The sequence below is a fragment of the Molossus molossus genome, unplaced genomic scaffold (genome assembly GCF_014108415.1).
Source record: "Molossus molossus isolate mMolMol1 unplaced genomic scaffold, mMolMol1.p scaffold_m16_p_5, whole genome shotgun sequence".
NCBI classification, from domain to species: domain Eukaryota; kingdom Metazoa; phylum Chordata; class Mammalia; order Chiroptera; family Molossidae; genus Molossus; species Molossus molossus.
In genome coordinates this window covers 53,333,917-53,359,151 of record NW_023425388.1, presented here as the reverse complement: position 1 = coordinate 53,359,151, position 25,235 = coordinate 53,333,917, and the positions used below count along the sequence as shown (strand labels likewise).

At 42.8% G+C, this 25,235-nt stretch overlaps 1 protein-coding gene and 1 pseudogene across 1 annotated transcript in view; both read right to left on the bottom strand.

Moving 5' to 3' along the window:
* The window catches only part of TPRG1 (tumor protein p63 regulated 1), a 134,236-nt gene that overhangs the window by 40,126 nt on the left and 68,875 nt on the right, over positions 1 to 25,235 (bottom strand). The gene's annotated exons all lie outside the window — the stretch shown is intronic.
* LOC118617552 lies at positions 3,061 to 3,550 on the bottom strand (annotated as a pseudogene).

The window sequence follows — 25,235 nt, the reverse complement described above, 5'->3', positions numbered from 1 at the left end:
ATTTTGCAAAGGGCTGTGATGCCTTTGACATTGGCCTTGGCTAGGGAACTCTTTCAGCCTCTTCTATGTGTGCCTTTCAAGGTCTCTCCTGGGTGCTGGTTTGTACCCAGGGGTAAGAGGGAAAAACATAAAAATAGTAGGTTCCTGAGCAGAAAGCTAAAGTCATTGAGAACAAAATTTACCTACTCAGCTAGCCCTCAGTTCATGTGAAACCCAGGCTTACAATGAATATTTAGTTTGTATTGGAAATTAAGGAAGATAAAAAAATACCAATTACATGATTTTATATTTATAAAATTGTATGTGTTGAATAAGGTTGCATAATTAAGATAATTATGTGGTGTCCCAATAACACACACACACACACACATCCACAATGATACAACTCCAGGGTTGTTTGCCTCAGGAGCTAAGCATCATTTTTAAAAACCAAATTTTTTCTACTTTTCTGCTTTGCTGTTCTCCACATTTCACCTTAGTGCCTCTCATGGTAGCAAGATGGCTAAAGCTGTACCAGGTTTCATATGCAGATCCAATGACCTAGAGCTTTCTTTCCATTTAAAAAAATCAATAAAGAAAATCTTCCCCTGAAATCCCCTAGAAGCCATCACTTATGTAAGAAGCCATACTTAGTGGTTAGGAGCACAGACTTTGGGGTCAGACTCCTAGGTTTGAATCCAGCTCTATCACTTATTAGCTGTGCTTCCTTGGACCAGTTACTTAAGCTCTCTCTGTTCATCAGTTTCCTCATTTATAAATTGAAGTTAACAGTATTTTTCACCTCGTAGGATGCTATCTGAATTATAACAACATCTGGATCATAGTAGGTCCCATTTCATGTTAGCTATTGGAACTGAACTGGGTAACACTCATGCCTAAAGAATTAACTCACAAGGGAGGGAATTTACCAATCATTCATCTCTTGAACCTGAAGATCACCTTCCCTGAATCTCATGACTTCTCAGAGGAGAGTTTATATGGAAATGAGACTGATTCTGGCTAGAATGGAAGAAGGGGGTTAAATGGTAGTTGAGTAGGCAATCAACATGGTCTGCTACATGTTCTCTACCCAGTAGCCCTTACTACAACCCTACCATCCCTATATGACAGAGAACATCTGAGACTTAAAGCAGTTAACTTGCCTACAGTAACGGAAACAGCAAGGGTAGGGTTGATGCGTTAAACCCGACTGCTTGCAAGTCCTGTGTTCTTTCCATCAAGACAATCAACTTTATTTTCATGGAAGGGCCAAGGCTTCTCCATGTCTCCATTCGCACAGCCTTCCTTTAGCCTTATGGAGCTGCAGGCAGGAAAGATGTGGGAGCTGGTCTGGACACCACGGCCAGGGGAGTGCAACACTGGAAGAAGAAGGGGGCGAGGAAGACAAAAGGAGCTACAAGTTCTTCAGTGCTCGCTATGAATACATGTATTAAACGAACAGCGTCTGAGGCTCATTCATGACACTCATACTTTCTTTTTTCTGATAGGTTAAAGGACATTAAAAATATCTTCATGGCTTAGAAATAAGAAAGCATTAACATGATTTGGATGCACGTTGGGTATTACATGATAATAAGTCTTATCACGTTTCCTTCTTCCTGTATTAGTTTTTATTTTATATTTTACCAAGAAGTCATCTGTTTCCTCTCAGATGTCAAATATTTTCACACAAAATTGTATGTGGTATTCCAATTTCTTATGATTATTTTAAGTTCTTCTCTAACAGTGGTTTTTACCTTTTTCCTCATTCCTAATTTTATCTATTTCTGCCTAATATTAGTGATATTAGTGACAAATAATAGTCTGCCTTTCATATTAAAAGTAGCTTTATTTTCCTTGTTTTGCCTTAAACTGAATCAGGTTTTGGATGATTTGTTTATTGCACTGACTTCTGCTTTTATTTTTTATTAATTTCTATTTCCTCGCTTTTTTTTTTTTTTTCATTTTATTTTAATGTTCTTTCTTTATTTTATAAATATGAGTACTAGGTACTTTTTAAATAGTTTCTCTTTTGTAATGAACATAAAAAAAGCTTTGCTGATTACACCACAGTCCCTTTTAGTATTTACTGTATCCCATGGGCTAAGATATACTTTTTCCTACTAATCTATTATTGCAAGGATGACATTCCTACTTTAAAAGAATTTTTTTCTCCTATACTTTACTGGGCTAGAGGGACCGAAAACTAAGTAAAACTATAAAATATCTTCTAATCTAGCATGGGGATAGTCCTGTACATAGCTGGTTCTGATGTGGGGATTTACATTAACAGCAAAATCCCTAAGGAGCAAAAGACAAGGTGTAGTAATATCACTACTTCCTTCCTTTCTCTGCAGTAGGAATCTCGCCCAACCATAGAGATAAGAGGAAGTGGCTAGAGATCCTACTCAGATATCTTCTGGATAAAGATGTGCGATCTACCAGAGTATCCTTACTCTTTGAGACCTCTTCCTCTAATCCATCTGCCTATCTGAAGGGCTGAATCCAGTTTACTCTCTCATTCAGACGTCCCCCTCTAAAACTTTACATAAATACCTCATTAGAGAGGGAGTCACCTCTCTGCACTGTTCCATCCAAAGTCATTAGCTACAGGTTGATAAATGAGTCTCTAGACTCATCGTATCTCCGACACAACCTGTAGTAGTAGTCGGAGAAGTCTGCCTCTGTGTGATAAATCAACGGAAGTCATTTCTCCCCCAAAGCAGATAATGTCCTTTGTTTTTGTTCTTGGTTCAGTGAGATTTGTCTTTTTCTTTAAAGATTGCCTTTAATATAGGCAAACACATAGGAAACAGAGCTGGAAGGTTGTAGGGGTGGAGCTGTGGGCAAACATCATCACAAACAAGCTTCCCAAACATGACCTCCTGCTGTGGAGGATAGTGATTTACCCTTGCCTCACCTCCCTGTCCTTATTCAAAGACACCTGTTCCTAGCAGGGCTAGACCCAGGGAGCCCATTTTCCAACCTGTTCTCTTCCTGGGAGTCTGGGAATGGTTGTATAGTTCTCAGGTTTTCAAGATATAGAAGACAGTGTGGAAAAGGAAAAAATATTACAGCCTTTTATTCTAATGTCATCCTCAACCCTATCCCTAGGTACTTATTTATGCCAAAAAGACAAACCGCATGGAGCTGGAGCAACTTAGGCAGCAGTATGCTGAACAAAGAGACTGTGTTGATGGTGATGTGAGCAGCATCATACTTGGTGCAGCAGCTGGCTAAGTGTAGAGTACAATAGAAGAGATGCTGAGGAATATGCGGAAAGAGGTAAATCAGAGCCCATAGTTCATCTGTTCCCAGGGTGTCAGTACCCAAACCTTTCCTTGATCAGGGATCTCAAAAGGTGTTCCTTTCATCACATGTAGGAAGACATACATAGCCAAAGTCTGGATGACATTAGTCAGAGTCTAGACAACAGGGATGCTGAAGAAGGGGATGCTGAGCAGAGCCACATGCAGCAGTCCTACTGAGGTGACACAGCCAGCCAGATGCCCCGGCTATGCATCACTCAAGGGCTGGGGTTTACTTTGCTGGGTGCCACCCCCACACTCATCCTGCCAGCTTCAGAAGCCGATCGACTAGAGGTGCAGCGCTCCAGTGAGATTTTTCAAACTACCCTTCATTGACAGCTTAGTATGTGTCAGACGTTGCATTAAACACTTTATATACATCATGTAATTTAATCCTTGCAACAACTCTCAAGACAAGTAAACTTATGCCCATTTTACAGGTGAAAAATATAAACTTTAGGGAGGCTGAATAACTTACACAAGTTAGGAAGAATTTTTCCAAGTAGAAAGTGTCAAAGCTACAATTTCGAGGTAGGTTCCTCTAACTCCAAAGGCAATGCTCTTAGCCACTAGGGCCATAACTGCCTCTTTCTGCACCATAATCATGTTGCAAAATATATTACAGAAGATCGATTTCCTGAAACCTGCAGATTTACCAGGTGTGTCCTCTGCCATCAACTGAATCCTACATAGGAATGTTGAACAGGTCAGAACAGGGCCTCACCATAGGCTGCCAAAGACTGTTCTCTGCTATGCTAACTGTCCACCCTCTGGGGCAGTGATTGGCAAACTAGGGCCTGTGGCCAAATCTGGCCCACTGCCTGTTTTCTAAAAAGCTGTATTGGAACACAGCCCCATCCATTCATTTTTATATTGTCTATTGTTGCTTTCACTCAGCCAAGTTGAGTAGTTGTGATAGATTCTGTATGGTCCGTAGAGTCTAATATGTTGACTATCTATTCCTTTAGAGAACAAGTTTGCTGACTTCCAGCCTAGAAAATACCTGACCTCAAATACATTTTGAAAGGTTTGACTTGTGAAATTTTATACTTCATACATATTTCCTAAGAACCCGAAGCATGGGTGCTAGGGGTTCTCCTTCCATGATACCACATTCAGCATATTTAATGAGCTCATGGACTGTGACAAGATGGGTAGAAACCGGCATTGTTCATAGCCTCATGTATCACAGCACTGAGATGGGACATTAGAGATCTGGATGAGCCATCCGCCCAGTTTATAAACCAATCTGCTTCCCAGCACCAGCTTCCACACCTCATATTGGACCAGAAGCCCCAGGGCTATGACAGTACAGACTCCTCGTGACCTCCGGACCCCTGAGGCTCTCTCCCAACCCAAGGGAGCAGCAGCCATGACACAGATGTTCACCTCGGGAGCACTAGATCTGATGATCCGGGCAGTGGGTTATCCAGGCCCTTCACTGTTCCTAAGCCTTGGGGTCACAGCACTATTTCACCTTCTCAAAGACAGAGTGTCATGAAATGAAGAGGCACAGATTCTAAATCAAGCAACCAAGGGTATGAAGATAGAGATCTCTGCTGTAAGTGAATGTCCTCTGTGGAGAGGGTCAATCAGCCTGCAGATACACATCTGGGAAAGCACATGATTTAGAGTTCATAAATTTGAAGCATATTTATGGATATGAAGAATTAGGCTTCTATGTAGTGACAGTGAGTTCCCCATTTCTGAGCACGTTGGGGCAGGCACCAGTGACCCATTTGCCAGCTAATATCATAGTAAATTCCTATGTGGAAGGTGGAATTGGACTAGTAAACTTAAAATACGTTCTAGCTCAGGGATCGATGCTACCCTTGCTCCTCAATGTTTTCTTTTAACTTGCCTATTCATCAATTGTTTTCCAACAGTTGATCTCTCTAATTAATGGGCTTTTAGCACTTCAAGCCCATAAACTTTCATTTAGTATTCTATGTGCTGTATACTGGTCAAACGTATACCCACTGCAAAGTCCTAATGAATGAATCATTTTGATTTGGGGAGGTTTGAGTCATAAATTTAAAACAAGACTTTTTTTTTTTTAAGTGCTTGCTTCTAATAGAATTGAGTTGTGGTGTTCCCATTCTTGACTTCTTCCTACAATCTGCATTCTTTTCTCCACCAAACCATCAGACCACCCAAATCAATTCCTCTCCCTATTTTGAATTTACTGTTTCCTGAAACATGTGTGTGGTTTTAAAATACCCCTGAGATCTTAGCGTATGAGGTATGTGCGTACGTGTGTGTTTAAAGTGCCTCCTCGTATCCAGGTAATTACGACGTTTGGGGCAAATGCATCATGTAGACTTACCTCCACCTCGCCTTCAGCGCCTTGAAAGCCCTAGAGGGTGGGAGCCTGGGGGGAGCTGCCTTGGTTGGCAAAAAGCCACAAGGCTACATGTTTCACACAAACCTCCTGTTCCACGTTATTTCCTGGCCACCCTCCTGTTGCCAAACCACCGCATTTCAGCTCATTCCTCCTCGAGCAGCGCCTCACCCAGCGCTGCAATTACAGTGGAGACAGGAGTGGAGTTGGAAATGAAGTAACGAGGAAGCACAGAGAGACGGCCACCGTGATTCATCCCGAAAGCATGTGGGGTCATTAAATCCATACGCGCGGTCCACTAGTCACTAATTTTACCCACTAACTGAAAGAAAGAAGGAAGAAATGAAAATTACGTGCTTGGAGCAAACCCTGCCTCTGTTGGTCCCTTTCCGAGAAGGCAGCTTACAGCAAAGTGCTAGCCTGTCATAACAAACAATCCCAAGGTATCATTTAGAACATCCATACACGGAGACAAGGAAGAGTACAGACTATCCCCTACTTAGAATATAGTTCAATTCAACAATGGTGCAAAAGTAATGCACATTCAGTAGAAGCCACACTTCGAAGTTTGAATGTTGACCTTTATGGTGCAGTAGCCGCAGGGAACTCTGCTCCCAGTCAGACGTGCAATCGTGACGGAAAACAACCATACTCAACAATGCACTGTGTTGCCAGCATTTTTGGGATATTGTTATGTGGTTTTTGCATCATCCCATATTATCTACAAAATGACCACCCACGTGTCTCCTGCTCCTGGTGAGAAGAGGAAGGTGATTACTCTCTTGAGATAAAACTCAGGATAATTGCCCAACTGTAGGTTGTGCTCTGAGCACATTAAAGGTCAGCTAGGCTAAGTTCTGCTGCCCAGTCCATTATGTGTATTAAAGCTATCTACAACTGATGATATTTTCAACTCGAGATGGATGTGTCAGGATAGAACCCACCGTAAGTCCAGGAGCATCTGTATAGAAAATGTTAACAAGGTATGGTTTGTACAGTTTGTAGTTAATGCACAGGATCTCTTTGCCTTAGACATCAATACTCGATTTAACGTCTGCTTGAGGCAATATTTCAGCACTTGTCCTATGGCCTGAAATTTTCCAAGAGATAAAAGGGAAAAACTATTACATCAGTAGACCAAGAAGTCTTGCTCCTGGCCCACTTTTATGAAAATTTGCCTATTCTGCTTTCTAGTAGTGACCCAACACTGAATTCCACACATTTCCCCTGAAACTATGTTCTCCTGACAGCTGCATTCCTCCTAACAGCAGCACCCTTCTCCTTGCCCCCGAGACTTACCATCGTAGCCATTGTTAGTCCCTTTCCTCGTGTTCTTCCCTCTGCCATTCCCACCCAGTCCCCACTTCAGCAGCAAATCAACGTCTGCTGTTACTGTCTCTGCATCCTCATAGACATTTCAATAGTTCAGGCGTTCGCCGCCTTCCCTGTTCTACTGCAGCAGCTTCCTCCCAGTGTCCTGTGCCCATCCTTCCTCAGGATAATCGCTCCTCCCTGTGTTCCTGGTATTAGCAATCACATAAACTGTTTCAAGGGTCTTACTGGAGCAGCATTTCTCATTTCTTCCATCTATAGAGCCCTTATTCAATTCTTAAGGCTCATCTCCTTTAAGAAATTTCCATGATCTCCTGGGTTACTGAACAAGATGCCCCGCTCAGTACTCTTAATTATATGAAAATAATTATATTTGACTTTTGACTTTGGGGTATAAAGTCTTCTGTTTTTTGCTTTAAATTCTCAGCAGTTTACATAGTACCTGACCTATGGAAAGCATGTCAAAAAATATTTGTTAAATGAATGTACTTCCTCATTTAAAATTCAGCTGTAGCTTCCTTGCTACCAAGAATGTGCAGACATTTCACACTGGCGTTCAAAGTCTCCAACCTTCATCTGGTCCCATTTCTAGGCTTATGTAGCTAGTATGTCTAGCTAAACTGCACCCACTCACCATTCTCTGCATTTCCCTGCTATTTCTCAACCACGTGCCTCTCTTCTTGCAACACTTACTACCTAGACCAGGCTTTTCCCCTAACCCTGTGTTTGCATCCCAATTCCCCACCAATGTCCTGGTATCTCTTCTCTACAGGTCATGTCATATGCCACTTCTTTTATGTTCTCCAGATGCAGCCACAGTGGTATAGATTCTCGTTGGTGTCAACTCCTCTGCAATGACATAAGCTTAATGCACCTTAAAGCATAACTGTCCATATACTTGACTTATCTCTGCTAATGAAATACGTACTATTTATGGCATAGACTATCTTACTTAGTTCTATATCACAACACCTAACATAGTGACGTACATGTATTCACACCCAGTGCGTGCTTATTCTATTCAAACAGATTATCTGAACCTGGAGCGAAATGTTACTTTCATGCATACTGCTTGGTGTCTCAGCCCAGTTGTCAAGCAGAAGCTTGATTTGGATGAGTTTGCTCAAAAAGGAAAAGGCCTCAGACCTCCCTATGCATTCCTATAGGTGATGCAGTTTTTATTCTGTTCTTCCTAGAGCAATCGGAAACCATAAAAACATGCAGTACCTTAACCTCAATACATATTTGATAAGAGAGTTTGTGAATTATAATATTTTTGGATTATAATTATTACAGTCAATAATGAACTTGATTTTCATACATATATCAAAATTCACTGAACTCTCAAGATATGCTCTTGGGAAAACTTAGTGGATCAAAATTAAAGTTAAAGTAAAAATTGATAACTATTTGTATGCTTTCAAATATAGTAAAAATCAGTCAACTCTCTCTAAATGTTTTTAAAGTGGTGAGAAGTACTTATTGCCAAGTTGAAGGACAAACCTCATTCTCTTTAGTTTAAAAAGAAAACAGGAAGTGGCAAATCCTGGGGATTCTTTTGCAAAACAATTAAATTATTGCTTAAAGTTTACTGAGATTACATTTACATTAGAAAATCTACACTCTGATATCATGGCCTTAGATCATTCTCAGTGCCGGGCCCCATTCCTCAATTACTCTCCCCATCAAACACTTGAGAGTCACTCAAAATCCAAATACCAGGAAGTTTAGTGTCCCTTTGGGTCCATGTTCTGATTTAAGTTCTATATAGTATAAAATACTCCCCCAAAAGATGGGCATTGACCTTGAAATTTATCTAGACAGGTTATACAAGTAGCAATTAGATGTTTCCTATTCCAGAGAAAATATTTCATGTAATGAGACTTAGAGACTGGATTTCATATCCCATCATTAAGAGATTTCCCTCCAGTGACTGTGAGATGTCCCACGGACCTAATCTTTTCATTTCTCTTTAGCTGCAATATATATAAATATCAGAGTGTGACTGTAGCAGGTGGGAATAATGCCTGTCTCGGTTCTAACAGACTCCTGAGACCCCTGAATCTGGCTCATTCACCTGTTTCCTTAAAACCCCTGCAAGGATCAGTGAAAAATATTGGAGTCAAGAATTTAAAATGAAAGGATTTGAAGTAGCAAGGCAATGGGGTACAGAATAACCTATCTTAGGCCATTTTTCAACATACATTTTTTTACTGGCTTGCAGACAAACACAACATCGTTTCCACATAGGAGTGGGCAGACACTGCCTGAGTCATCTTTTGTGTGCTGGGCAATGGAAAGGTCCTAGGGGCAATTCCAGTTTGTCTGGGCATGCTCCAAACTTCTGTGGGCTTTCTCTAAGTGTGCTTTTAATTCAACGATTGCTAAGCAAAAGCTGAAGGTCACCACAATGCAGGCCCGCAGTATGGAAGAGGGGGCTCAGTGGGACTCAACACAGCTTAGGTACATGGAGAATTAAGCACTGTTTTTCTTCTCTATGCTGATGAGCGAGGAGCAGAGATAAAGAGGATGCAAATATTGGCCTAGATTCATGAGATGAGTGTGTCAACTATTTATTTTATTTTTTTATCCTCACCCGAGGACATTTTTTCCATTTTTTGTTCAGATAGAGTGGGAGGGAGAGAGAGAGAGAAACATCGATGTGAAAGGGACACATCAAGTGGCCGCCTCCCGCACAACCCAACCAGGGCCAGGGACAAACTGCAACCGAGGTACATGCCTTTAGAGGGAACTGAACCCGGGTCTCTCTGGACCACAGGGCAACGTTCTAACCACTGAGCCAAACGGTCTAGAGCTCAACTATTTATTTTAAAATGTGAAGGACTAACAACAGGAAAGGATGCTACCTGCAGCCCCTGCTATGGGAAATGGATTGACTTGTTCGTTATTTTATAGGGACAAGGGCAGTAAAACTGGGATTAGAGCTCAGGCCTCCTGAGTCTTGCTATGACTTCCAGGATTACAGATGAAGGGGGACATGAATATTTTGATTTCAAACCCTGTAGGATAGCCGACCTGCTCTCCTCCTTCCTAGAATACCCTATGTCTGCATCCAGCAGAACCGGCCACATCGTACAGCAACTGACATTTCCCTCTTCTCTGTCTGCAACCACACTGTAAACCCTTCAAGAGAAAGATGCCATGTTCTCCCCAGAGCTCAGCACAGTGTATGACATGTAATAGGGAATAAACAGTTGTTGAATTACTGCACTGACTCTTGATTCTTTGTAGCAACAGAGAAAAATGCTAGGACCCAGGGGTGACAACTTCAAGAGGAGCTTATTTGAACTCAGTACAGGAAAGACCATTCTAACCAGAAGTTCCCTGAGTGGGACAGGCAAGGTGGGAAACAGTGAATTCTCTTTCACCAGAGGTGTTTAAACAGAAGCTAGATAGTTACCTGTCAGGGTTACGGTCCAGAAGATGCCTGCTTGGTGGTCTCCAATGTAAAGATCCGCAACCATTCCATTGCAGACCCCAGGCCTCATCTGAGAGAAGAGTCTCTGGTGCCACCTTCCTGTAACCCAGGGTACTTTATAAAAGTCTATCCTTGCTAGTGCTGACTAATGAACTTGCTGATCCTATTTAGTATTGAGGCCTTGCCTTATAAAAACACAAAGCCAAAAAAACACCCAATTTAGCAGGAAAGGTCTATGGTTAGGAATGCAGCCTAATCTTCCACTATTGGACTGAGTTCACTTAGAAGAATAGTAGTCCCTACCCCACTAGAAGTAGTAATCAGATATAATAAACTGTGGTCTCAATATATAATAGTAGAAGAAAATGTTTTAAAAAATCAAATCTTAAAACTGATTAGGATTTATAGATTACCTGAACTCAAATGCTCATATTTAGGCCTCAAAAGGAAGCATCTATAATCAGACAGCTGGTGCCTGGCAGAGTTGGCACAAAATTCCCCTGATTACAAGGCCAGAATTCTTTTCATTACCCAATGCTGTGAAGCCCACTATAATATAACACTTAATTATACAGGTTCAGGAATACAAGTCAAAGCAGATCCCAAATGTAATAATAGATGCTAAAACTACATGTGGCAAAAGCATGCTATAACATGGTTAACTTATGACGAGAATAATTCATAAAGGGATTGATTGCACAGTGTTTTTCCCATCGAGGACTGAGCTGCACTTCTAGATCACGTGAGTAATCTGCGCTTTAAACTCTGTAACACACGATCTCATTAGAATCCAAACCAAGCGAGAAACATTGGGGCATCAGGGTGCACAGAAAAGGCAAAGTACACACACTGCATTAGGCTTTTGAATATTCTAGTTCCTTTAGATGGGCCCCCTTACCCCCTGCAAAGTAGGTATTATTATGTCTATTTTAAAGATGAGACTAGGGCTCAGAGACATCAAGGATTTAAGTTGCTGTCATATTACTAGCAAATGACAGTCAGGATTCAATCCATGAATGTTTGGTTCCCAAGCCCATGCTTCTTTCTGAGGGATCAGGACATCCTAGTCATCCATCCTCTGTAAATAAGTTTGATTTATATAAGTGACTCCCTCTTTGGGTCTTAGGTCCAGTCTACTTCCAGAAGTTCTGTGACACAACCTCAGATATTCAGCATTTGAAAAGAATTTCTTATTTATATTCTATCCAAAAATAATGTAACACATAAGCAAGGCACAGTATCCGAGGTATTTATGTTACTTTCTTTTCTATCTTCTGCTAGGGATCATTTAGCTAGGTCTGTCTGAACATCGACACCAACCGAAAGCCTTCAGTGAAGAAGTGGCAGATTTGCAGTTTCACTGTGTACATGACGGGCCAGCCTAGGGAGGTGTCTCCCATGTGCGGGACTCCGCAGACAGCTGCAGCTTAACCAGGCGTTATCATGAGTGCAGGCGGGAATTAGCCAGTGCTGAAAGATGAGGGCTGTCAGGTCAATGGGGACTGTCTCAGCTCTGTGCACTAAGGCCTAAGACTGTCCCTCTACCTTAGGGAACTGCCCACGTAGAGAAAACAACCCATTTCTTTAAGGCTGCATGGGATAGTGGGAATGTCTTAGCCCGGGGAATCAGGAGACCCAGTTTTGCACTATTTACCAAGAACTTTGTTAAGATGACTTCACCTTCAAGTGAGCTTCAGTTTCTTTATTTGCAAAGTTCAAAATTAACCACCCTCCTGCATTTACTATGGGTTTGTGTGTGTGTGTGTGTGTGTGCATATGTGTGTGTGAATCCAATCAATAAGGAGTGTGCAAGGGCTTTGCAGATTCCAGGACACTATGAACTAAGAGCTGACATTATTATCATCTCTCTACTCCACATGGACCTGACACTTTCACTCCTGTTAATTCACTTACCTCAAAAACAGAGATGAGGTTTTTGTTGTTGGCTTAATTTTTACTTATTTAGTAGTCTTGTGATAGGAAAAGAATGGATTTTGGTGTAGTAAGGATCTATGTTTCATCTCAGGAAAAGCACTGGCTGGCTTTGTGCCCTTGAGTCTGTTTGTTGATCTTCTCTTTGTCAGTTTCCTCGCCTGTGAAATGGGGATAATAACACCTCACTAGTGGTGATATTTGAATTCACAATGACATATATAAAGAGTCTAATGCGGTATCTAGTCCACAGTGGCTGCTTAATAAACTGTAGTGGCTACTGTGATCATTTACTACCCGTTTCGAATGCCCATTGACAAACAAAGGGAAAGGAAAGATTCCCCTGACTACCTGCCAGTCCAAACCCAATCCCAGCTGCGTCACCTGTGGGGACCAGGACACACATCAGTGCTAACTGAACATGCTACTACTACCCCTTTGCCATTCTGCTTGGTCCAGGGGCCACCACTTTAGCATTCTGCTGCCACCCAGCAACTGCCCAGGGGAACTGCATGAATTTCAGTCGAGTAATATTTTAAGGGATATTTGTTTAAAAATTCTAAGAAGCAATGAGGGAAACCTCTTTTGAAAGACTCTTCCCCAATAATGACAATATACAAAGGTATGGGGGGTTAAATGCTGGGATTGGGTCCATTTCAAAACTCTTGACACTGGTATCCAGGTGTGTCTTGTTCCACATGGTATAATTTCTGTAGGAACCACCTACACTGTTTTGTTTTTCTTTCTCCTCACCATATCATTTGTCCTTACGTTTAAGAGTACCCAGATAAAAATTCAAATTGTTGAGTTTGTTCCAAATACCACCAGATCACACACTGTGCTCTCATTGCTCTGCAGATGCTTTTGTAAAAGTCCAGAGAAGAGAGGACATAGTCAATAGCCAATGTCAGGGAGTCCCTTTATGGAAAGTCAAAAGTCTAATTCCACGTCTGCTATCTATCTAACCAATGCTTCATTCCCTAGATGCTTCTAAAGAGCAGATTCCCTTGCCCTGACCATGTGGTCGAGTGGTTAGAGCACGTGCCCTCACACTAAAGGATCTCAGGTTCCATTTCCGATCAAGAGCACATCGCTGGGTTGCAGGTTCAAACCCCAGCTCCAGTCGGGGTCGTGCAGGGGGCAACCAATTGATATGTCTCTCCCACATCAATGTTTCTCTCTCCCCTACCCTTCCTTTCCACTCTCCCTAAAAGTCAATGGAAACAATATCCTTCAGTGAGGATTAACAAATCAATGGAGAGTGAGATTCCCTGTTCTCTGATGACATGAGGAGAAGAAAACCTAAACAGGCTTGAACTTAAAGATTTAGGTGAATGAACAACACCCTTAGTTGCTCACCCATCTGTAAGTTCTACTCCCAGCTCTGTCATTGGGTGTCTTGACCACAGTCCCCAAGATCACAGTTCATTTCTGCAAAATGAGGGAGATGGAACCAGACACTAAAATCCCTTCCAGCTTCTGTTTCTTATCATTACTCTCATTTGTTTAAGTATAATAACAGCACCTTGGAAGAATTTTAACAGATCATCACTAATAGTTTTTTTCTGCAATAAATTAGCAGAAACAAATCCTGAACTTTGAGTCTCTGCCAAGTGTGTCCCCCAGTCCCGTGTCATCCCTCCAGATGGCTTTGCACTGAAACATGCCCTGCACAGCCCCTGGGCTCAACCCAATCTGTTGAACAAGCCTCTTACCACTTGAATTTAATCTGCTACACACGAGTAAGGTCTCCCCTTTCTGAGACAATCTATGCCAGTGGATATTAATACCACCTCTAATAAAAAGGGGCCCAAAGAGCTAAACACAAAAATAAAATAAGGTATAGCTGGTGATTAAGAGAAGATTCAGAAAACCGTGGGGAAAGTCACAGAATGTGACTTCAGTGCCACATGTTGTTATGGAAACTGATTAAAATGAATCTTGATAGGAGCATCAAGACACTGAACTTAGACCTGGAAAGTTAGGTGAATAGTCTTTTTACTTGTGTTCCTGTCTTATGCCCTGTTTGTTTTTATTATTGTTATGCACTTTCATTTGTTTTGTTCTGTATTCTTGTCTAAAAAAAAAACAACCAAAAACAACAACCTGAGAATGTTAACTGGGTTATTTCTAAAGACAGATGATCCAAAGAACAGTTATAAGATTTAATTGCTGAATCCTAATTATCTCATTCAGTGAAAATAGAAGGAAACTATATAAGAGGATTCTTTCCATAGAGAGAACAGAAAAGGTTACTTGATGGGGCCTGAAAAGCCAACATTTAAATATTAATTACAAGCAGCAAGGGCAAAGTTAAAATGCCCTGTGTCTAAAATATCCAAATTCCCTGGCTTCCCAGACTCTGTGCTTTAGATTCCAGAAAGGATTAAGCTCTTTTTCAGAGAACCGATTTCTCTCTTTAAAGCCAAATCCCTGAGTCGGATTCCATTTATGCTTCAGAATCTTGCCATAATGACACTAAAGGCCAGAAGCACCTCCCGAAAGAAATGCAGCGTATCTTACATCGGTGGGTTTTCTTGTTAATCAGAGCAATAGATTTTTGTGACACCGCGAACTAGATGCCCTCACAGTAAGTGCAGTACAGTGTCAGTGTTCTGGTGGTTCGCAAGCATCTCCCAGCTGGGTCGGGATCCTGCCCTCTGCAGGAATTCTTAGGCAACAACTTCCTAAGGAAGTATTTCTCATTTAAATATAACCTCCTGGCAACCAAATATTTATCTAGAAGAAATTGGGAGTGGCCTTGTCCAATCAGGCACCTGGGTTCAGTCCATTACTCAAAAATAACAGGATTGAGGCATTTGGGGAACGCCTCCTTCCAGAGATTTGCCAAGAAATAGCTCAGCAATCCCCCACCATCCACCCATCCTTGTCAACACGCCTCCCTGGGCATTATGAGTGAGTGGACAGCACCACACCCAACATCAAATCCAGGGCATTCTTGGCACAGATCCCCAAAGGCAAAGTCAAGAGCATGCATGACAAAATCCTTGCCTGCTGCCCAGTTCATCAGAGTATGTGATGTAACTTGATCCCTGCTGAGGATGGTAGGTCCATAAACTCCAAGGCCATTCTGTTTTCAGACTTTACCTCAATCCAAGCAAATCTCAAGTGACTGTGCACTACTGGAGTTTGGGGGCATTAGTCAGTATTACATAGAATCTCATATATGACCTCTCCTTTCCACACTCAGGTTAAGCATCCAATACCTCTCACCAGCACTGACTCAAAGATCTGGTCAAACTATTCTGTGCTCCCATCCACCTCACACACCATTGCCTGCTTTAATCATTTACTCACCATTTATTGAGTACACATCAGTGTGCCTGCTACATACTGGTGTCATGCTACCGGCTGTGGGGACACAAAGATAGGTAAGGTCCTGCTGCTCTAAACCTTCATGATTCTCATTAGCCAATGAAAACATATAAAATTTCCATATCCTGCATTGAACACTGCCTGTGAACAAGTTACCCTCCCTCCTTCTCTCTCCCTCCATTCTCCCTACACTCCAGTCAACCAGGAGACTCATCATGGTTTCTGGAACATTTTTTCACACGTTTGTGTTATCACGTCTTTTGATAATACTCTTCCCCTAATGTATGAGGCATCTTATGGTTTTCTACCAAAAATTTTCAGCCTGTTTCTCTTCACCAACAATCCCCCCTTTTAAAAACCGATGGGCTTATCTGTGCTTCCATAACATGTTGTTTCTATCTTTCCTTTAGGGTTCGTCACATTGTGCGTTATATGAAAATGTGTTTTCTATTTATTCACTCTCCCTGTGTCCACTTAGATCTTGGGCTATTTGAAGGCAAGACCAACATATAATTCACCTCCCTTCCTGCAGAGATTATCAGGCCATTGTCCACCTGTTGTTGAATCACCTCATTAGAACTATTACAACTAAATCGTGTTTCTAGAATCTGGGTGCAGCAACATCAAATTTACCATGAAGGAGAAAAGACACAAGGAAAACACACAATGACTGTAAATCCATGAAGTAGCTAAAACAACTTTTAATTTAAAACATCAATAAATATTAATTACCTAATGTTCTTTTTTTTTTTTAAATCCTCACCTGAGGATATTTTTACATTTATCTTCAGCCAGAGTGGGAGGGAGGGAGGGAGGGAGGGAGGGAGGGAGGGAGAGAGAGAAACATCGATCTTAGAGAGACACATCAATTGGTTGCCACCCACATGACCCCAACCGGGGCTGGGGACAAACCACAACTGAGGTATGTGCTCTTGGCCGGAATCAAACCCAGGACACTTTGGTCCGTAGGCTGACACTAACTGTTGAGCTAAACTGGCCAGGGCTACCTAATGTTCTTAATGATTAGGTTTTGCATTAGAACTAGCTTCCTCTGCCTGCTGGCCCATAGTCGAACAATATAAAATATAACTGTAGGTGGCCATGCATAGGGTTTAAGGTTACTCCTCTATGCAGACCTGTAGAGTCATCCGTTTTGACTCTATTTGTCCCTGCTTAGTCTGAATTGGTGGAAACCATCCTGCTCCTAGAAGCATTTTAAGGTATGCATTCTCTGCTCACAGAGATAGATCCCCTATCTCCAATTAATTAGGGCTTAGGCTCTTGCAAACCAATTCATCAAATTCCTGTTCCCACCAGAAAACAGGGTCCAGCTCTCCGTTAGTTTGTCTTTGAGTGACATGCCTTGAGTTTAATGAATGATTAACGCTCCTCCCCTGTTAAAGTTAGAGCACAGACCTGTAGTCCCACTCAGTGACTCAGTAGCTTCTCAGGCAGTAGCTATCTGTAAGCATTTTGTAATACATTAATGGATATCTGTAAGGTGCCATCTTCCTTACAAAGGCAGAGAAAACAAACACTAGTATGTTTAGAGCACCTACAACAGCCACATGCTTGGCACTTCTCATGTCTTCTCATTTAATCTCCACAACTCTACTTGGTGGACATTGTTAACCCCATTTTTGAGATAAGAACATAAGCCTCAAAAAAGTGATGCAGCAAAGGCAACAAATGACATGTCTGAGATTGGAACTGTGGTCTGTGGAATCTGAAGCCATATGAACATGCTATCATGCAAAGCTTCCACCCCCACCATCCCTAACCTTCACGAGTTGGGAGAACCCATCTTATTTTCTGGCTCTATTAGTTAGAGTGAAGTTTGGCTGCATATAAAAGAAAAATCCCTATTACAATGAAGCAGACATTCTCTTTTGGTGAAGAAGATCAGAGGTGAGCAGAGCCAGAGCAGAAGCCAGGCTCCTTCCAGCTTCCCCCTCTGCCACCTCTAGGTTTGCTCCTTGCACCGTGGCCCCAGAGGGGGGGTGGAGCACTATCGTCATGACAGGCAGAAGGAAGGAGAAGTAGGAAGATACAGAGAAGACTGCCTTTCTGCCTTTGGAGGAGTCTTCCTTAAAGGCCCTCCTATTTCTTCTGCTTTTATTTCATTGACCAGAACTTAGCCAAATGGAGACACCTGGTTTCAAGAGAGTCTTAAAAACACAGTGTTTGCATTAGATAAATGCCTGCCTCCGATAACTTAGTGATCCTGTTAGATGGGAGAATAAGAGAATGTTGCTTCCTGCTATGTGCATTTAACAAAGAATTTTTCTACTCTAAGGACTAATTTAAGTTTTAAAGACAGAATTTTCAAGATTCTAATGTAGATGAGAAAAAGGTAGAGAAAGGAAATCAAGTCTTTTTTTATTCATGCCTGAAGACACTCTCCAGAGAAAGTGAAGGTTGCTTTTGCCTGAGTGGAAGGAGAAGATGATATAACCATGTCACAACTCATTGGCTGATGCCACTCTCCAGAACAGGGGACACACTTCACTACCAGTCTCACTACTCACTTCCGTTCACAGCCATCCCAGGACGCTGTGACCCAGGCACTGTAGAGATGATGGCCTTCTCTACTCATGTGTAAGTCAAAGGACCCACAATACTAAATCCAAAAGCAGAAAATTTGCATGAGTGCTGAAATTAGAATAGTTTCTTTTAGGGTTTATAGATTAAACATTTTGAATAAGTACATTAAGAATGAACTTCTGGGTGCACTTTGCTGTCATCACATGCCTGTGAATGTCTGCCTCTTGGATAACCCAATGCGATGGACACTTTTTCTTGAACTTCTGTTGTTCCCACTGTTTCTTATCCTGAGTCCTGTGCAGTGCAGTGATGTTTGATTTGGGGAGAAACGTACTGCGCCATATCATCTTATTTACTAAAGAGTGTTGGGGGAAGAAGACATGAGAAGCTAGGAAGTCACTCCTCAGGAAAGACAAAATACTGGACTCTTAATAGCCTTTCACCCCACTTCTACCTAATGAAAATGCTTTTGTTTGTGCGGTTAAAAATATCCCGTCTTTGGTGACGTAAGGACTCTGTTAGATGGGTAATCTAGTAGTTAGGCAAACCTAAAAGAAGAAGAATTTAACCTACTTTATAAATGACTGGGTGTTTCTAACAGAGAAATGAGGAATGCTATGATATAAAACATATGAAATATATAGCTAAGGCCAGAGGGTTTGTAGGAAGAGAAGAGAGAGGGGGCACAAAAGAGGAGACCTGAGAAGACTGTCAGTTGAAGCTAGAAAAAAGTGGCTCAAACACCAACTGGATTATTTTCTCTTCTCCCAGTCTGAAATAAAGACACAAAAGTTCGAGTTCTGATGCCGATGATAGACATTCCCAAAACAAAAACTGTCACTTGGGTACAGTGTTCCTTGACTGCTGACAAGGAGTTTTTATGGTTCTTATTTCATGGAAGCAAAGCTGGAAAGAACATTGTACATGGTTGGTTAATCATTGCCCAAGAGATGGCAAAGACCTGAAAGATCACCTATTTTAACCCCTTTCATGTTACATGGAGGTAAATTAAGGCTTTGAGAGAGGAAGCAACTTTCTTTAAGGATGCAGAGAAAACTGAAGTCAGAATAAACGGAGAATTCAGATATTCCTACTCCCTGTGCAGAAGTAGGTTCTCCATGCTGCATTTTAAAGGAGTCCTACTCACCTAACTAGGCTTAACAGGGCTAGTGCTCTTCTTCAGTAGAGTGAATGAACTAAAAGAGAGTTCTCCAATCCCCACATTGCCTGTTCATGGCTACACCCATTTCAATCACTTCCAGCACCCTGCCGCCTCTACTTCTTAACCTAAAGCATTTCTCAAAAACTCAGGTGAATTTAGCAGTTCTCTTAGTTTGGAGGAAAATTCCCCAGTGTCAAGATGCCCATCTGATTTTAATCCCTCAGAGCTGTTTCCATCATCACTGATAAAGCCTTGTGTTTATATACTACCTTTCCCCAATAAGCCCCGGGTGATTTATGAACATTATCTCATTACATAATAAGTAATTATCCTAAGAGCTCAGTGGGAAATTTTATGTGTTTTATACACTGAATGAGACCCATTTCCCAGCAGTTCCAGAGACAGTCCTATAGTTTAGAGTAAAGGTTTTCAAACTAATTTTAACTGGGAACCCCTTCACTCTCTTGTGAATGCCAGTGCGATGACAGGTAAACGCAGAATCACTCTAAATCCTCCCAAATGCCACAGCTCATCGACACCTGAACACAGACCTCATCCCCAGGGCCCTTCCAGTGAGCCCCCGTTAGCTTGTTTACAAATCCTCAGAGGTACCCAGCTCCCTCCTTCCCTCGAGCACATTCTTCCTCTCCCCAAAGCATCCTCTCCATAACCCCTTCCCCTTGTCAACGCTCATGCACCCTTCCAATCCCAACTCCAGAATCCCTTCCTCAGAGAAAACTTTCTTGATCTTCACCCTCCAATTCAGGTCTAAATCTTATGATAAATGTTCTGATATCCTTCATGTGGTGGGCTGCTTCTCAGATGACCTCCAATAATGTCTGCTTTGGGATAGTCACGCCCTACTGAGATAGCCCCCCCTCAGTGCGAGCTGCCTCTAGCGAACAGTGTGGCCCAGGCGATGCGCTGTCACTTCCAAGATTACGTTACCTGAAGACTGTGGCTTCTACCTTGCTCAGCCTCTCTTGCTCTCTCAATCTCGCCCTTGCTCCCTCTGAGAGAAGCTAGTAGCCATGTTGTCAGTAACCTGAGGGTTACTGCTCCCATGGTGGGAACAGGTATCTGTCCAAACTCCAGTGAGGACCTGAGCTGCCCACAACTACATGAGTGAGCTTGAAAGTGACCCTCCCGTTTGGGATGCCACAGCCCCAGTGACACCTTCACTGAAGCTTTGGAGAGATCCTGAACCAGAGGAGGCAGTTAAGGCACACTCATATTCCTGACTCAGAAACAGAAATAAGAAATGTTATTTTATAGTACTCAGATTTGAGGTGTCTGCAATAGATAATTCACACACTTCACATATCTCTCCTTCAAAACACCATCGTTGTTGTAATTTTGTTCTTATCAGGATGATTATTTGATTATTGTCTGGTTGTCTCTCTGTGAGCTCCATGAGGGAAAAAATTCTCTTCAGCACCATGGTATCACAATACTCAGCACAGCAACTGGCGATGCAAATGCTGAATTAATGTCAGTTGTATGAATAGTTTCTCCCAACCATCATCTTCTCCCATAGCCTGACAGGCACACTACGCAATTAAGACGAAGTCCATTCTCCACTTGGACGCTCCTTGTCCATCCTTCCCATTCCCTCTCCCACAAGGGGGAACCCAATCCAATCATCACATGCTGGAGAGTCTACTTCAGCCAAGCCTTCTCACCCCAGGCCACCTTTTCTCAGCCACTGGCCAAGTTCAGGTCCTTATGATTCCCCAACTCTACCATTAGAGAATCTCTCCCATGCTCAGCCTCTTCCTACTCTTTCTGTTTCCTCCAAACCATCTCTTCTAGTGTTGCTACCCTTATCTTCCTGAAGCAAAATGCCAATCATTTTAGGCTCCTCCCCCCAAACCTTCAACAGCTCACATCCTAGTATAACTAAAACCCAAACTCCTCATATTATTATTGTTCAAAACCATTCAGAAACGTCCACTAAACTCTCCCAGCAACTGGAACCCAGCCACCTGGTAGACCTGGCATGAGCACCTTGGTTGGGCGTTTGTCCACTTATGTCTGGACAGCACTGTTCCTCCCTATCTCTCTGCCCAAAATCTGCTCATCCTATAAAGACCTGTTCAGATCAGACTTCCTCCATAAGACCTTCCAACAGCTCCCAGGGGAAATTCTTTCTCCCTCTCCTGTGCCCATGACACTGTTGAGTTTTCACTGGAGCACTGGTTAGAGCATGGTTAAAGCATGACTGTGTGTGAGTCCCTGTCCCCGACCTCCTCAGGCACTAGGCCTGCCACCTGGCCAGGCTCAGAAAAGACCCGCCGAATTAATCAGATTGCTACTCAGAAAGAACATACCTTTAGGGAGCCACTTTTTATTTTCAGAATGCTGCTGGGAGGGCAGATTATTAAATCAGTGGCTTTTCTTTTTAAACCAAAGACCACAAACTACCTTTGAAGCCAAGAAAAAGATGTGATTGGAGGAAAATAAATCGGTAGCTTTAAGCCTCCACTGGGTTTGGAAAAACAACAAAATGCCAGCTTCCACCAGATCGTTTCTTTTTAATTAAAAGTTAGCCGGATTCTTTTAGAGGGCTCAATTTTCTGGTCAAGTCAACAAAAAGGAACCAGTGCCATCCACCCGCCTCCCCTGTCCGCCCGCCCCACTCCTGGAGTTAGGCAACCCTTGGGGGCGGCACACACTTCAGCTGTTTGCTCTGCGCTCATAATTAGATTGTCTAGACAGGAGATGTTGCTGGAGCAATAGAAAATATTTCACAAGGTGTTCCGCAGAACCGCACTTATAACAGTGATTAGAACGCACTGACAGACGCGAAGCCAGCAGAATCGGCCTGGGCCACAAGCCGATTCCCCAAAGAGCAAAGCAGAGGCCTTTGAAGCTCTTGTCTGAGGAACGGAGGCCAAATCAGACCTCCTCCGGGGCGCACAGAGCAGCTCCCTGGCCTTTGGCCCCCAAGGAGCAAGGCTGAGGTGACGGAGTAACATCTGGACCTCCCTGCGGCTGTCCACGGGGGTGGCTCCTAGCTGCTGCTTCCTTCCGCCAGCATCTCTGCAAAGAGGGTGCTGTGACCGCCGGAGGGCTTCCAGCGACCTCTGCGTCGCTGCCTACCCCATACTCTGCAGAAGGCACAGTTTAAACAACGGATTTTAAAATAGAAAGATAAATGTGTGACGCCTACTCTTGCAGGAAGACATTTCTCGGCCTGACCTTCCCGTTCAGCTTTTGTTGACAAAGCAAGGTGACAACAGCAATGTTTTCCCTCCGAAAGCCTATGTAGAGACACTTTTCCACCGGAGTAATTGATTAGGTGAAATCACGTAGCCCTCTAAAATGAACGACTTTGGGAAAATTGCTACACCAGTAGAGAAGTACCACCCAGCACAGGGGTTCAACACCAAACTAAACCTTAGAGATGGTTAAAACGAGGAAACTGAGAGATTCAGCAAGGAGAGGAGACTTGTATCAAGACAGTCAGTCAGCATCCAGCTCCCTGACTCCTGTACCAGTGGATCACTTTTACAAAACCTTACAAACTCCAAAGACTTACTGCATACCAGATATTTTTCTAAGTATTCTATATGCAGTATCTCCTTTAATCCTCAACACAGACTAATGAGATAGACACTGTGTCCCTCTCCAGTTCACAGAGCAGGCTGAGGCCAGGAGTGCACTCAGGAGCAGCTGTAGGACTGGCTCCCAGGCAGCCCACTCAGACCTGCTCTCTAAGACTGTCTACCCTCTACCTCCGCATCTCAGAGGTCCGGTGGGAATAGAGTTAAAGACAGGGGACCCGTTAACCCTGAAAACCTACAGTGCTTTTGAGGAACAACAGGAATTAGGTGCATGACAAAGGGATGATTGGAAATCAGAGGATCGTATGTTTCAGACCCACCACCATCTATTTACATGATCACTTACAAGTCACTTGACTACTCAGAGTCACGGGTTTCTCATCATTGTCTAGTATAGGCGTATTAAAAAATAGGGGGGAGATTTGACAAGTAAATATGAATTTTTAGAACTCTTTACGTGACAACTTACTTTATTTTAGCACTTTGAAATTTACAAAACACTTTCACATCCATCGTTTAAATCTACAATGAGCTCTGAGTTGGACCCAGCAGGGACTTTTTATTATCGACATTTTATAGGTTGGAAATTGAGAGTTCAAGTAAAGTGACTTGCTCAAATGTAAACAGCAAGAAATTGGTGAGGTCATGGTTAGTCATAGCTTTAACCTTATGCTTATTCTCACAGAAGCTTAGTCCTCTTCTCCCTCCTCCACTTTTTGGGGAGGTTAGAGACACAACAGGATTATGAAATTAATTTTTAATTAAAAATCTGTGAATGAATTTAATTATAATAGAAAGAAGATTTCGGGTTTGCATCTCAGATAAGGAATAATAACAAAAGATAAGGTCCCAGCAACTGGTGACTGACGCTGGTGGGTAAAGCAGGCCTTTTCCCATTGCCTGGTTTTGTGTCTAGGGAATGCTCCAATCCTAAGAGAATCCGCCTTCACCGCACAAATAAATGATCCACCGCCTTCAGTTTTCTCTCCCCATCGCCTTCTCCCTTCACACTGAGCCAAGGGCAAACAGTGAACAAAACAAAACAGCTCTGTTTTGTAAGCACCAGTACGTGGGATAGGCTCGCACATGTTCTGCTAAGTTCCAATAGTCCTCTTCCTGGCGTCTGAAGAGAAGCAGAAGGTACATTAACAGAAGTTACCTTCACCCAGAGAGACAGAGAAGAGGAAAGAAGAGGGGACAGGAAGACAAAACAGGCGGGATCATGGAGAAAAAGAGGGAAGGGAGGGGAAGGGAAGGGGAGGGGAGGGGAGGGGAGGGAAGGGAAGGGAAGGGAAGGGAAGGGAAGGGAAGGAAGGGAAGGGAAGGGAAGGGAAGGGAAGGGAAGGGAAGGGAAGGAAAGGGAAGGGAAGGGAAGGGAAGGGGAGAGGAGAGGCACCGAAAGATGGAGATCAGATATTATTTATGCAAAGAAAAGAATATGAACAGGGACCTGGAAGAACGGATTTTGAAACCCAGCTCTAACTCTAGTTAGCTGATGGTTCCTGAATCCCTGAACCCCTTTTGGCCTCACTTGTCTGGTCTCTAACATGTAGTCAATCAGCCCTACTAATTCTTGGGTGTTGATGATCAATGGCACAGGGGAGGTAAAAAGCTCTGGGTAAACACTGCCAGTTTTACCACCTACAACTCGCTGATGCTCATGTTAAATCACTGCATTTTCTCCTAACAAGGGGATTTGCTCAGACTCCGTCCAGGCTTTCCTATGAAGTCAGCTCCTGATTATTTAGCAGCTGATCTTCCCTCACCTCTTCCTCCTTTTTCTGACCCCTGACCTTATACTAGTGACTTAATTCCCAACCAAGAAGGGCCCACAGACTTGGAAATAAAGATAACAATCAAATTAATCTACTTAGTTCCGTGTTAACAAAAGCTTTTATCTGGGAGAAAATCAGAACTTGTTAACACCTGATATCTTTGAGGCATATTACAAAGTGCTTGCAAGCTCTCTCATTAGAGACTTACAAGAAGGCTGTTAATGAAGCCGAATGACAACCACTATGAATGACCCTTTGATAGAGGAGGACGCAAAATTAACAGTTGTGAAATTGTGCCTGAAATCCACGACTCTGCTCTTAGTCCAAAACTCTGCTATGAAAGTTTGCTAAAACACTGAGCCGAACATAAAATCCACCCCTTCTCCACACTCTCTGTTCCTACCTCCAGGGGCTCGGAGACAGCCCTGAACATTGAACAGCATGCCAGCTGCTGGCACAGGCGCTCTCGCTCCAACCCCAGAACGCCAATCTGGATAACGCTGCACAAGTTAATTAGGAGG